This window comes from Rhinolophus sinicus, linkage group LG16 (genome assembly GCF_036562045.2).
Source record: "Rhinolophus sinicus isolate RSC01 linkage group LG16, ASM3656204v1, whole genome shotgun sequence".
NCBI lineage: Eukaryota > Metazoa > Chordata > Mammalia > Chiroptera > Rhinolophidae > Rhinolophus > Rhinolophus sinicus.
Genome location: NC_133765.1, coordinates 36,648,642 through 36,661,801, shown reverse-complemented (window position 1 = coordinate 36,661,801; position 13,160 = coordinate 36,648,642). Strand labels below are relative to the sequence as shown.

Sequence of the window (13,160 nt, the reverse complement as noted above, 5' to 3'; positions counted from 1 at the left end):
GACCCACGCTCCACAATCCCGGCTGTCTGCCTGACACTGCCTAAGACACGCTCCATCCGTTTCAATTTCTGGTTTGCACTGAGGGGAGAAAAGCAATCCATCATCTGTTACGGGGAAAGACATTTGGAGGCATTTATTTTTGTTCATTCAGAACAGCACTGCGGATTCTTGATGGCTATCAGTAATGGAGGGAGGGAGAAAAGAAGGGAGGAAGGAAGGAGGGAAGGGAAGAAGGGAGGGAGCTCACACACCAAAGAAAGTCCATGCGAGGACACAGTGAGAGGTCAGCCATCTGTAAGCCAAGGAGAAAGATGTCACCAGAAACAGACCTGCCAGACCTTAATCTGGGACTTGTGGCCTCCAGAACTGTGAAGAAATAAAGTGCTTTTGTTTAAACCAGTTTATGGTATTTGCTTCTGGGAGCCTGACCTGATCGATCTGGCCAGTATATACTGTGACATACACATCACTCAGAGAAGGATGGACAGATGCACAGCTGCACACATACGGATACAATTATAGATGTAGGTGGATGCGTACACATATGTGTCTATGTATTCTACCTTTGATGAGAATTACGTGAATTGATCATAAAATACCACTATGTTTAAATGCTAGCGATGTAGTTAGCAATGCATACATTCAAAAATCAAATGTTAAAAATAAAACACATTTTTATTCACTAAAGTATAGTATGCTAATGTAGAAGTATTGTCCATTCTTGCTGTAGAAATTGGTGTACAAATCTGTGCTATAAAATCAGGACAAAGGACATGCAGACAAAATGAACCTGGGGTGTGGGGGAGGGAGAGTAGAGGTGTGTTAGGCAGCTAATTAACAAAATCATTTTACTCTTTTTCTGGATTTTGTGATGCGTGTGGCATTTAGTAGATTTTCAAAATTTGGAGTTTGATGTAATTTATTTTCCCTTCCGAAATAAATATTTACTTTCCTGTCTATTTTTTTATTTTATAGGTTTTCTAATGAAGAGAAACCCCAAATTATCAAAACACCAGGGCCCATACCTCCTGGATACACCCCAATGCAGGCTCATGGCAGCATCTCTGGGGTGATTTATTGAAGGATGGTCGCCTGCCTGGGCCCCACCCACAGAGGCCCTGGTTCACTTGGTCTGTGGGGACACACAGCAGAGTGTCTGTAGCTTGTAACGGTTTTCTAGGGCATTCTAGAGGCAGCCAGAATGGAGAATTTCTAGACTGGGTGGAGAAGCATGGTACACCTCACAAGCATCCCTGTCTCCAGAGTGTATTCTAAAATCTGCAGCTTCAGTGAGTCTCCAAATGGGACTGCAGCAGGAAGCTGGGTGACTGCAGACTCAGGACCAGATGGGTCAACCCTTCGGCCCTGGCAGCATCTGAGACCCTGGGTCTGACCACACCTAGTCACCCAGGACAGGACTGAAATGAAATTTCCAGCTCACCTAGGCTGATGTGAATTTAAATTAGAAATTAGATTCACTTCTAGAAAACAGAGAAAGGTGATGACATCTGCACGTGAGCTTGTAGACTGACGTTTGCACTGTCACTTATTTTTGCAGGACATTCCCTCCCTACAAGTAGCAAGTATTGAAGTGACTTCCCATAATCAAGGACTCTTACACTTTCATCTGCATTGGTCGGTAGCTTTGACTCAAGCACCAAATTGTGGAACATATGGTTTCCACATATGACTGTTTCGGTTTTGGGTTTTGGGTTTATTTTTCATTTGACTCCCTGGTATGCCCACCTGTGTTGGTCATTGGTGCTGTCCAGTCACTACATCTGATGACTCTCTTGGACATACTAGAGCATTCTCCTTCCCTCTTTCTTGAAGTTGAGTGTGGCCATGTGATTTTCTTTGGCTAACGAGAGTCGAGTATAAATGGAGTCTGTTAGGTATCAGTTGTCTGTTGCTGCATAACAAACCATCCCAAAACTTTGTGGCTTAAAACACACAAAAACCCACTTCCTGCTTCTCAGGAGTCTGTGAGTCTCTTGGTCATCCTGCTGCTGATCTGGGCCGAGTCCGGCTGATCGCGGGTGGGCTCACCCAAGCCTGTGCACTCAGATGTCAGGTCAGCCTCGTGCAGTGCCCCCCACAGCTCTGGGGGCTGCTGCCAGCATCTCAGCAAATAGCAAGCTAGCCTGGGCTTGTTCACATGAAAAAAGGACATTAAGAGGACAAACGCTAATGATAGTCCCCTTTCAAGCTTCTGATTATATCACATTGGCTAGTGTCACAGTGGGCCAGGCAAGTCACAAGGCCAGCCTGCGTTCAAATAGCGGAGAAAGATTCTACCTCTTGATGGAAGAGTTACAAAATCACACTGCAAGGGCATGGATTCAGGGACGGAGGTTATGTATGGCCAGCTTTGCACACTACAACCTGTTAATTCCAGGTGGTGACCGTTAATCCCAATCATACATTCACCACACTCGCTTTCTCTCTGCCACAATGATCTGTAACGTCCCCAGTGGCCACTGCTCCAGCAGCCAGGGTCCCAAGTGCAGACGTCATGGACCAGAGGAGCCAGCACACCTGTGATGGACTTTTAGTACAAGAGAGAAACAAGCCTTTCCTGAGTGTGTGAGGCCACTGAGATGTGGGCGTGTTTGTCACTGCCGCATACCATCACTCATGCTGACTAATACACTCCACAGGCCTTCCCACCGAGACTAAACTTAATCTACAGTGATAGTTACCTAATTCAAGCAAATAATGTGGGACTATTGTTTTCTGTTTATTAATCAAGATGCACAGCAGCAAAGCCTGTTGCTAAAACCCCTCTGGCTTGCAATAACTTGCCAGCTAATGGCAGGCTTTATCAGGGTCATTTGCTTTTTAGAAGGCAGCATGTTTATATTAACCTTCCATGTGGCAGCCCAAGTCTAGCCTCGTGAAGAAGCAAATTCTAACATTCATGTGGCTCCGTCTTGGCCAAATATTCCTTCTGTTCTAATTGCCTTAGATGTCCCTCCATTGTTACCTTCACTAAATAAGCAGCCCCTGTCCTTACCAAACGCAGATTCACATACTAAAAATTCAACAATGCACATACAGAAATGTCAAACAGGGTCCCAAAGCGCGGGGTTAGCTTTTGTCGAGCCCAGCTACATTTTCATACTGGAGCCTCAAAAGAAAGGATTGGTTGCCTTTTGGTACCAACATCTTTTGAGTTTGATTGACAGCAAAAGAGTCTTAAAGGAACTTCTTTTAAATCCTTTTTTGGTGTGTCCTTTATGTGTTTATACCTTCTTAAAAGCAAATATTCCCGGTGGCATCTGTGTAGATCTCATCTTTCCGACATACCACCTAATTATCCGGGGCACTGCTGGAAAGCGCCCCCTTATTGGCCCAGAGGCTGTTTTCTCCGTGTGGCCAGCTGATCCCTGAAAAGCTTTTCAGAGCTAAATCCCGGTGTGAGGAGACTTTAGCCTTTCATTGTGACTGGATTATCTGCCTGTTAAATTGTAGTCCCGGCTGTTGGCCAGCCCTCCAAAGAGATTGTGCTAGAAGCTCAAGAGATAAGCAAACAATTGACTGTGTGTCTAAGCGACTCCAGCCTCACTCCTGAGAAAGTTTGACGTTGAAAATCTGCCAATCACTCAATCAGCAAACAGCTACTGAGTGCCCCCCGCCCCCGCCCCCGCCGTGCTGGAAACTGCCGGCATTAGCTCCACACAGGAAGATGTACATATACAAGACATCGATGTTTGATTTGTAATCTAGAGTCTGATCGGCAGAAGCCCATTTTCAAGCAGGAAGTTACCAACAGTGGCCAAAAAGGACTGAAAATACTCACTGGGACGGGGTGACAGTGCCAGGGCTGATTAGTCTGTTGCGGGTTGAGGATGGACGCCTGGAAGGTGAGTGCCACTGGGGTGACCTTTTCCCTATGACACAGAAGTGTACAGAATCCCAGTGCGTGTCTGTGGGAACGTCAGGGGCCGTGGCCCTGCCCGGAGGGACGAACCTGGGAGTGAGGCAGACGGATGCATCTCATCAGGGGCCACAGCAACCTGAGCACCAGGTCTGAGCGTCTGATGGGAAGCGGCTGCTGTAGGACTGACTGGTACCCCGGGCCCGAGGGAGCAGGGGCCTCTCTGTTAACTGACATAATGACCCTAAAAAGGCATAACAAGGCAGGCCAGGGGCTTATGTCCCAGGGGAACTGGGTATGCGTGGCCAGGGGAGAAACTCATTGTCATTGCAGAGAATGGATTGGCTACGAATTCAGCCCTCTCCTAGAGCCTTCTTTCCTGCCTAACAGTAATAAACTTGCTAATTCTAACGCTGACCCTCTGCCTGCTGGGCTCATCATGCAAAATAAGTTCTATATAAACAGGGCGATGTGGTCATGACATTAAACCACCTTTGGGAAAGTGAACTTTTCTTGCTAAGACACCTGGCATTTCATGGTGATAATTATAATTCCCATTCCTCTGCCTTCACTTGGCAGTGTGGACAGAACTATCATATTATGTAAAGTGTGTGCAGTTGCTTAATAATATAAAAAGAGTTTTAATCCATCTGTTTTTCAGGTTAGAAATGACCTGTTCTAAATATTTCTTTTTGACAGAGGAGACTTTTTCTCAGCTAAGCATTAGGAAGAAGGAGCAGACTGAAAAGGCTGAGTGTATATCTGATACTCCAGTAGCAATCAGAGCAGCTAGCTTAATTCAACTCACTGAACAAATGTGATGTTAAGTGGGCTCCACCAAATGCATCTCGGATAAAACAAAGTCTGTCTTCTAGTCTCATCTGATTTAATAAAATTCATGCATCACTGGTTTGGTATAAATGAGAGATTAGTGTTGTTTTTTGGTTTGGTTCAAAATATAGGGTGACAGAGACGAATTAACTTTACAGGTGTTCAGAGAAATTGTATCGGGTTCATCTGAGTAGAACCAAAAGGGGGTAGTGATTAAGCAAAGAGATAAAATTGGAGACAGGAGGCATCCAAAAGAAGCAGTGATCTGCTAGGGTGTTACCCACAAACAAGGAAGCAGGCAGAGCACATGGGCCTGCACGCCCGGGGGACGTGGGCGTCGCTGCCCAGCTGGCGCCCCAGCCAGGCTCTGGTCCCACGGATGGCTGCTAGCCAGGGCTGAGCGTGACAGGAGCTTGGGCAGTCCTCAGGCCCACAGGATGAGCGACAGGCCATTAGAGACGTTCTCCTTTTCCTGCGTCCTCAGATCTGCGTGCCCAGAGAGGCCAGACCAGAGATGTAAATCAGGGCACCGGGCCCAGACGGGGGAACCAGACTAGAGACGCTGCGACGCTGAAAGGCGTGGGTCCACCGTAGCTCCAGCTGACCGCTCCCATGTGGCAACAGTTCTTCCCATTTCAAGAGACAATCTAGATTTTTATGTGAAAATGTCCAGTTTTTTAATCTTAGATGTTAATGCAACTAAAATTTTTTAAAAAACACACACAGTGTGTGGAATAAGAAAATAAGGCTGCAGGTGGGTCCAGGCTGCGGACCCATAAATTGTTTTTACACAGGCTCATAGTAGGAGATGTTTTTGCATAAGACTTGGGAGAGGCTACGCCTTGCAGTGTCAGGAGGGGGTGGGGCATGGGGGCATCATCATTTTCCTTGTTCTGGAAAGTTCTGCTGTGACCCAGCCAATTTGCATGGAGAGCACAGGTCTTGCAGATGAATTCTCTTCCCTGGACAGACCGCGGTTCTCGGTTTCCTCTCTCCTCTCTTTGGAGCTGCCCTGAGTTTGTAATAACTGCCCCTGTGTTTCCTTGGCAGGTGACTTTGAGCCGTTTTTCTGGGTTAGCTGGGTCTCCTTGAGCGTTCTTGGAAATTAAGGTAAATATTCATCGTAGGCTGGAGTTTTTAAGCGGCCCCAAACAACTGAAATTCTGCTCAGCTTGGAAATGTGCCTGTAAGGAGGTTTCACAAACATCGCCAATAACCTGTTGGTGGAATTTTCCACCCGCGGTTGGTGACACTGCCTTTGCCCCGCCCAGCTCCTCCGGGCCGGAATGAACGGCACAGTTTATTACAGGAGTAATGCACCACGAATCGGGGGACTTGTTTCTAGTTCTGACTGTGTCAAGCAGCCACTCACTTTCTAGGTGACCTGGGACGTGTCCTCGTCTTCATTCCCCTTAACTGAATGGCCTGAGTCACTGTTTCCAGATCCACCGTCCACACATCACTGTCAGGAGATGTGCGCGTACATCTGAGCTCCGCGGTGAGATGGCCTTTTGGTGGGAGCTGGGGGTCGGGCTGCACCCCCAGCTGCGCTCCCGAACTAACCCAGGCGTCGCTGGGACCGTGTTTTGTAGCTGTGATTCGGGGACCACATTCGGTTGACTTTAAGTACAGGGGTTATTATAGATAAGGGGGATGGGACCGATCCCATCAGCTAGAAGACTTGACGCTTCCTGAGAAAAAAAGGAATTCCGCCCGAGAGGTCCAGCCTGCCCTTCCCGGCGGCCAGCCCTGCGCGCTTCAGACTCAGCCACCCTCGGAATTGCGTCCGCCCAGCCCTGGTAGAGCCTCTTCCTGTGTGTCCTGTCGGGTCTGTTCTCTGGTGGGTGCCTGTCTGACACACAGGTTTGACTGTGTAGTTAAGCTATGTATTTACATACCATCGCAGGAAGAAACTTAATTATGCTTATTTAAAAAGTAACATGCATGTCACTAAAGTAGGAGCGGGCATTATTTGATACACACGGTAGGAGCTGGGCTTTCAACGAGAATCAGATGGAACAAATAGGATGGATCAAAGAGGGTTTATTTTCAAAGAAGCTTATCGCACAGGTTTGGGTGGGGTGCACAGGAACCACAAGAAAAAGTGCAGGCACTCGGCTTCTAGCCTCAGGCAGAGGAGAGAAGCCCCCAGGGCACCCGAGCCTGCCCCCTTGTGGGCGTTTTAGTTCCTGCGTCTCCAAAAAGCGGCCTGTGTCCGCCTCTGTCCATGGTCCCGGCGGAGGGGGTGGTGTTCCAGAATGAATGAACAGTATCTACCCGAAACCCATCTCCTCCTTGCTTCACCACCAGTGACATAAACCCTTCAAGGTTCAGCAGGGGCCTAAGGGGCATCCAAACCAACACACACAGACGGGTGGCTACGGAGGGTAATGCCCCTGAACACGACCCAGGATCTGGGCTCGGTCCTGCAGGCTCCTCGGGCTCAATGAGTTTGCGAAAACACTTCCTGGCGTCAGCGGACGCAGAGAAATGCTGGGATAGTTGTGTTTCGCTTCTTTGTTAAAGTAAGTTTAAAACAGGAAATGCATGAGTGAGCCCCTCCTCCTGCCCTTCTGGGTTGTGGCCCCCACACCATGGCCTCAGGGGTTTCACTGGGCAGGGGCCTTCGGCCTGTAAACCTGTCATTGTCGCCCAAATAAGCCAACTGTTCACTGCTGCCACCTCGTGGCCGAATATTTTTTTCCTTTACCAGCCCCCAAATCCCTAGCACTCACTAACTGGGGTCACCCACAACGCTTCCCGCTCTGCTCTCTGGAGAACACACGTTGAGCTGGTGGAGCTGTACCCTTGAGGAAGCCTCCTTTTGGCTAATGCAGCTCTTGGCTCCGACCCACGGAGTTAATGGGGTGATGTCCACTTTCCTCTCTGAGGACATTTCAATGTGATGGCCAGAGGAGGTCATTATTTCTCCCTTCAAATTGAATTAACAATTTTAAGAAGATGTCACTTTCGTCTCTGCATGAAGAAAATCGGCTTCCTCATTATCCTTGAACCCTGGCTCCTTCCCCGTGGCGTCCGTGTTGGATTTCTTTAATTAAAGCTCTCCTACCACGTGAAGATGAGAGAACCATCTGGACAGATAGATTCCAAGAGGGGCTTTGGCAGGAAATAAGGACTGAAGATCTCCGCACAATGGAGGAATATGCTCAGACGTACACGGTCAACACGAGGCGTCCAACAGCCAGGTTGTCTTTCAAAACTCAAGTCAACGTGATAGGGGACTTGGGACGTGGGAAGAGAGCACACTGAGCTTTCTGCTCCTTTCACCTACTAATTTAAGTGTGCAGCTTACAGCAAAGTTTACCACAGTGCATTTCAGTTCCTGCTCTTTGATGCCTGGCCACCAAACGGCATACCCACCATTAATATCCTGGGTGTGAATAGGCAGCAGTCAGAGGATGCCAGGAGGGGGGGTTGATTGTGTGGGGTCCCCAGCACTTCAGGGGGAAAGTAGATGGCGGGTGAGCTTCCGGGTCCCCAGGAAACTCAGACCCCCCCCCCAGACCTATTCTTTAACGGCAGGTGCCAGTGTGCCTTCTGGCAATGATACGGGCCAAATGAAAGGGCTTCTTGCTACAGAAACTCTTAAGTTTTCTTTCTTCAGTGTTTTAACTCCATTAGTTTCTTAATCATAAATAATCGATTGTTTTTAACCTGAATCATAGAAATATCCTACCCCTGTTTTAGGTAATTACCCTAAAACTTGTGATTCATACTTGTTGATTGTAATCATTGAAATCTAATGTTCTCTCCTATCCGTTCCGGGCCTAACTCCTGGACAATTAACAAGACCTGAATGACTGGTTGAATGGCCACAGGCCCTAGAGAGCTAACAGAGTTATTAAAATCTATTTTTCCTCATTCAGGGGCCTTGGGGATGCGGAGGATGCCCCAGCAAGGTTGCCAGTCGCAACCAAAGAAGCCAGCACAGTCCTCCAGGTGGATCTCGAGACCCCTTCCTCTCATCTAAGATCAGATAGGAGGAGAGTTCCATGAATCCCGCAATAGATAGGGGCAGCTCTACGCCCCATCCAGCAGGAAGTAGATACAGAAGAAAAGACACCCTGTCCCTCAACTTCCCATAGAGATTTTATGGGGATCACGTCTCTCAAGGGGAAAACAAGGCAGGCAGTTAGAGACAGGCATCGGGTCTGCATTCCTGCACGTCCAACACAACCCACAGAATGCAACCGCCCAAAAGACCTCCCCCTCCACCCAAAACTTGCCCCTTTCATTGTAATTATCTACCCCTATGAGCAACAAATGGGTACAAAATACCCAAGTAGATTAAACCGGCCACTCACACCTGTGCAGTAAAGGCCACAACGACCTTCATTTCACCTGGGCCTCATTATACCATCATTATAATATCATACATATGCCCGGAAGTTCATTAATAAGACTGAATTCTGGGAAGGAACATGTACAGTCTAAAGAGATGAGGTAACAGCCTGTTGTCAGGTGTCAATCAAGTGGTCCCACACCCAGAGAGGAACAGCCCATTCTAGAGAAAAAAAGGGATAAAAACTCCAAGTCCTCGCCAGTCTGGCCCTTTAGAGCCTCTTGAGCTTTGCTTTGGCTCAGGGGCCTGCTCCAAACCCTTTGGTGTGTACCTTCTCTTCTAATAATGGCTCTTGACCATTCTCTGTCACTCGGTCCGCTCCTATTTCTTTGGCGTGTGCTAGCTCCTCTAATAAACTGCTCTTTCACCACTTTATTTCTGTGTCTCCTTCAATTCTTTGCTCCAGATGCCAAGAACCTGGACGCGCGCGGCACGGAGAACAGCCCCCTCTCCGGTACCAGCGACACAGCACTTGTCACAGCAGATCAGGCACGTGCTGGTGAAGACCTCACTGACGTCCCCTCAGGCCACATGGCGCCGCGAGCCGGCGGCCTTTGCTGGAGGTGAATCTGGCAACGGTCCAGGTTTTCTAGGCTTAGCTCTTCCCCTGAGCATGGTTCCAGTGACACACAAGGCCCAAGGAGTCATGACCTCCGTCTCATCGTGCTCCTATCAACAAGGAGAGGGCAGTGTATTTAGCCCAGAAGTCCCCTCTGTGATGTGGAGGCACGCGAGCTGGTCCCCAGTGATTAGCCCCGAGGGACGGCGTCGACCGCGAGGCGCTGTCACGCTGACATTATTCTGAACAACTAAGTACCGTCTGGGGAAGACACCTCCTCCCCAGTCAGGCTTGGTGGTTCTTGGAAATTCGCGAGGCCCGTGGAACCACCCAGAACAGGAGGCAGACAGAGTCCTGGCGTGTAAACTTTGTCGTTGCCGCTGGAGGGCTTCAAAGCCTGGAGAATTTCCTACGAGGATTTCCACGCCTGGTGAAAACGCCGCGCAGTGACTGGCTGGGGCGTGGACATGCACCCACGGCACAGAGAGCGGCAGCCGGCCCGGCTGTGACCCGGCTGCGAGGCGTCTCGGGGCTGCTGCTCTCGGGTGACTCACAGGAAAGCGAGGCCCCGAGAAGCGCGGAGCTTCTCCACGCAGGGCCCAGGGACACACGCAGACACTGAGGCTGCGCTCAGGCCGGACGCCGACTGAGGCCGTGGGGCGCGCGAAGGCATGAAGGGCTGTGTCGTTTTACAGACGTGGCTCTACACCCACGCAGGCCTCAGGGAGCGATCAATACGGACGTGCATTCGGCTGTTTTACCGACATCTTAAAACTGTAGCTATTTAAATTGGCAATAAAAACCTTTAAAAACATCTTTCGGTGGGAAACGGGCTGGTCACCTTAGGTTTGGGGTTGCCGCAGGGTGGGGGTGTTGTCAGTCTGTGTGCGCCGGTGGGGATGTGTCAAATATCTGAGTGACGTGCGTCACTCAGGGGACAGACGTTGAGCTGGTGGAGCTGTACCCTTGAGGAAGCCTCCTTTTGGCTAATGCAGCTCTTGGCTCCGACCCACGGAGTTAATGGGGTGATGTCCACTTTCCTCTCTGAGGACATTTCAATGTGATGGCCAGAGGAGGTCATTATTTCTCCCTTCAAATTGAATTAACAATTTTAAGAAGATGTCACTTTCGTCTCTGCATGAAGAAAATCGGCTTCCTCATTATCCTTGAACCCTGGCTCCTTCCCCGTGGCGTCCGTGTTGGATTTCTTTAATTAAAGCTCTCCTACCACGTGAAGATGAGAGAACCATCTGGACAGATAGATTCCAAGAGGGGCTTTGGCAGGAAATAAGGACTGAAGATCTCCGCACAATGGAGGAATATGCTCAGACGTACACGGTCAACACGAGGTGTCCAACAGCCAGGTTGTCTTTCAAAACTCAAGTCAACGTGATAGGGGATTTGGGATGTGGGAAGAGAGCACACTGAGCTTTCTGCTCCTTTCACCTACTAATTTAAGTGTGCACCTTCCAGCAAAGTTTACCACAGTGCATTTCGGTTCCTGCTCTTTGATGCCTGGCCACCAAACGGCATCACACCATTAATATCCTGGGTGTGAATAGGCAGCAGTCAGAGGATGCCAGGAGGGGGGGTTGATTGTGTGGGGTCCCCAGCACTTCAGGGGGAAAGTAGATGGCGGGTGAGCTTCCGGGTCCCCAGGAAACTCAGACCCCCCCCCCCAGACCTATTCTTTAACGGCAGGTGCCAGTGTGCCTTCTGGCAATGATACGGGCCAAATGAAAGGGCTTCTTGCTACAGAAACTCTTAAGTTTTCTTTCTTCAGTGTTTTAACTCCATTGGTTTCTTAAATCATAAATAATAGATTGTTTTTAACCTGAATCATAGAAATCTCCTACCCCTGCTTTAGATAATTACCCTAAAACTTGTGATTCATACTTGTTGATTGTAATCATTGAAGCCTAATGTTCTCTCCTACGCGTTCCGGGCCTAACTCCTGGACAATTAACAACACCTGAATGATTGGTTGAATGGCCACAGGCTCTACAGAGCTAACGGATTTATTAAAATCTATTTTTCCTCATTCAGGGCATTGGGGATACAGAGGACGCCCCAGCAAGATTGCCAGTCCCAACCAAAGAAGCCAACACAGTCTTTCAGGGGGGTCTCGAGACCCCTTCCTCTCATCTAAGATCAGATAGGAGGAGAGTTCCATGAATCCCGCAATAGATAGGGGCAGCTCTACGCCCCATCCAGCAGGAAGTAGATACAGAAGAAAAGACACCCTGTCCCTCAACTTCCCATAGAGATTTTATGGGGATCACGTCTCTCAAGGGGAAAACAAGGCAGGCAGTTAGAGACAGGCATCGGGTCTGCATTCCTGCACGTCCAACAAAACCCACAGAATGCAACCGCCCAAAAGACCTCCCCTCTCCCAAAACTTGCCCCTTTCATTGTAATTATCTACCCCTATGAGGAACAAATGGGTACAAAATACCCAAGTAGATTAAACCGGCCACTCACACCTGTGCAGTAAAGGCCACAACGACCTTCATTTCACCTGGGCCTCATTATACCATCATTATAATATCATACATATGCCCGGAAGTTCATTAATATCAGTATAACAGACTGGATTCTGGGAAGGAACATGGGCAGTCTGAAAAGATGAGATAATAGCCTCTTGTCAATCACAGGTGTCAATCAAGTGGTCCCACACCCAGAAAGGAACAGCCCATTCTAGAGAAAAAAGATAAAAACTCCAAGTCCTCGCCAGTCTGGCCCTTTAGAGCCTCTTGAGCTTTGCTTTGGCTCAGGGGCCTGCTCCAAACTCTTTGGTGTGTACCTTCTCTTCTAATAATGGCTCTTGAGCCATTCTCTGTCACTCTGTCCTCTCCTATTTCTTTGGCGTGTACTATCTCCTCTAATAAACTGCTCTTTCACCACTTTATTTCTGTGTCTCCTTCAATTCTTTGCTCCAGACGCCAAGAACCTGGACGCGCGCGGCACGGAGAACAGCCCACTCTCCGGTACCAGCAACACAGCACTTGTCACAGCAGATCAGGCACGTGCTGGTGAAGACCCCACTGACGTCCCCTCAGGCCACATGGCGCCGCGAGCCGGCGGCCTTTGCTGGAGGTGCATCTGGCAACGGTCCAGGTTTTCTAGGCTTAGCTCTTCCCCTGAGCATGGTTCCAGTGACACACAAGGCCCAAGGAGTCATGACCTCCGTCTCATCGTGCTCCTATCAATACGGACGTGCATTCGGCTGTTTTACCGACATCTTAAAACTGTAGCTATTTAAATTGGCAATAAAAACCTTTAAAAACATCTTTCGGTGGGAAACGGGCTGGTCACCTTAGGTTTGGGGTTGCCGCAGGGTGGGGGTGTTGTCAGTCTGTGTGCGCCGGTGGGGATGTGTACAAATATCTGAGTGACGTGCGTCACTCAGGGGACAGAGAAGCTGGGGGTGCGTGGAAGGCTGCACGGGTGGTGCAGAGACTGGATTTGCCTCTCAGAAATGACTCCTTCGTTCTTCTCGGTGTTTTAAACGTTTGAAGATGTTACAT

General features: G+C 49.0%; 1 long non-coding RNA gene across 4 annotated transcripts in view; it reads left to right on the top strand.

Moving 5' to 3' along the window:
- The window catches only part of LOC141569167 (uncharacterized), a 441,595-nt gene extending 428,823 nt beyond the window's left edge, over positions 1-12,772 (top strand). For 3 of the 4 annotated variants that reach the window (XR_012492611.1, XR_012492612.1, XR_012492614.1), the window contains one exon: positions 976-5,081. This is a non-coding gene — a long non-coding RNA (uncharacterized LOC141569167). Of the gene's footprint in view, positions 1-975; positions 5,082-5,761; positions 5,822-12,572 lie in introns of those variants that run through there. The other variant, XR_012492613.1, reaches the window with a different exon arrangement.
- Positions 12,773-13,160: the final 388 nt, after the last annotated feature.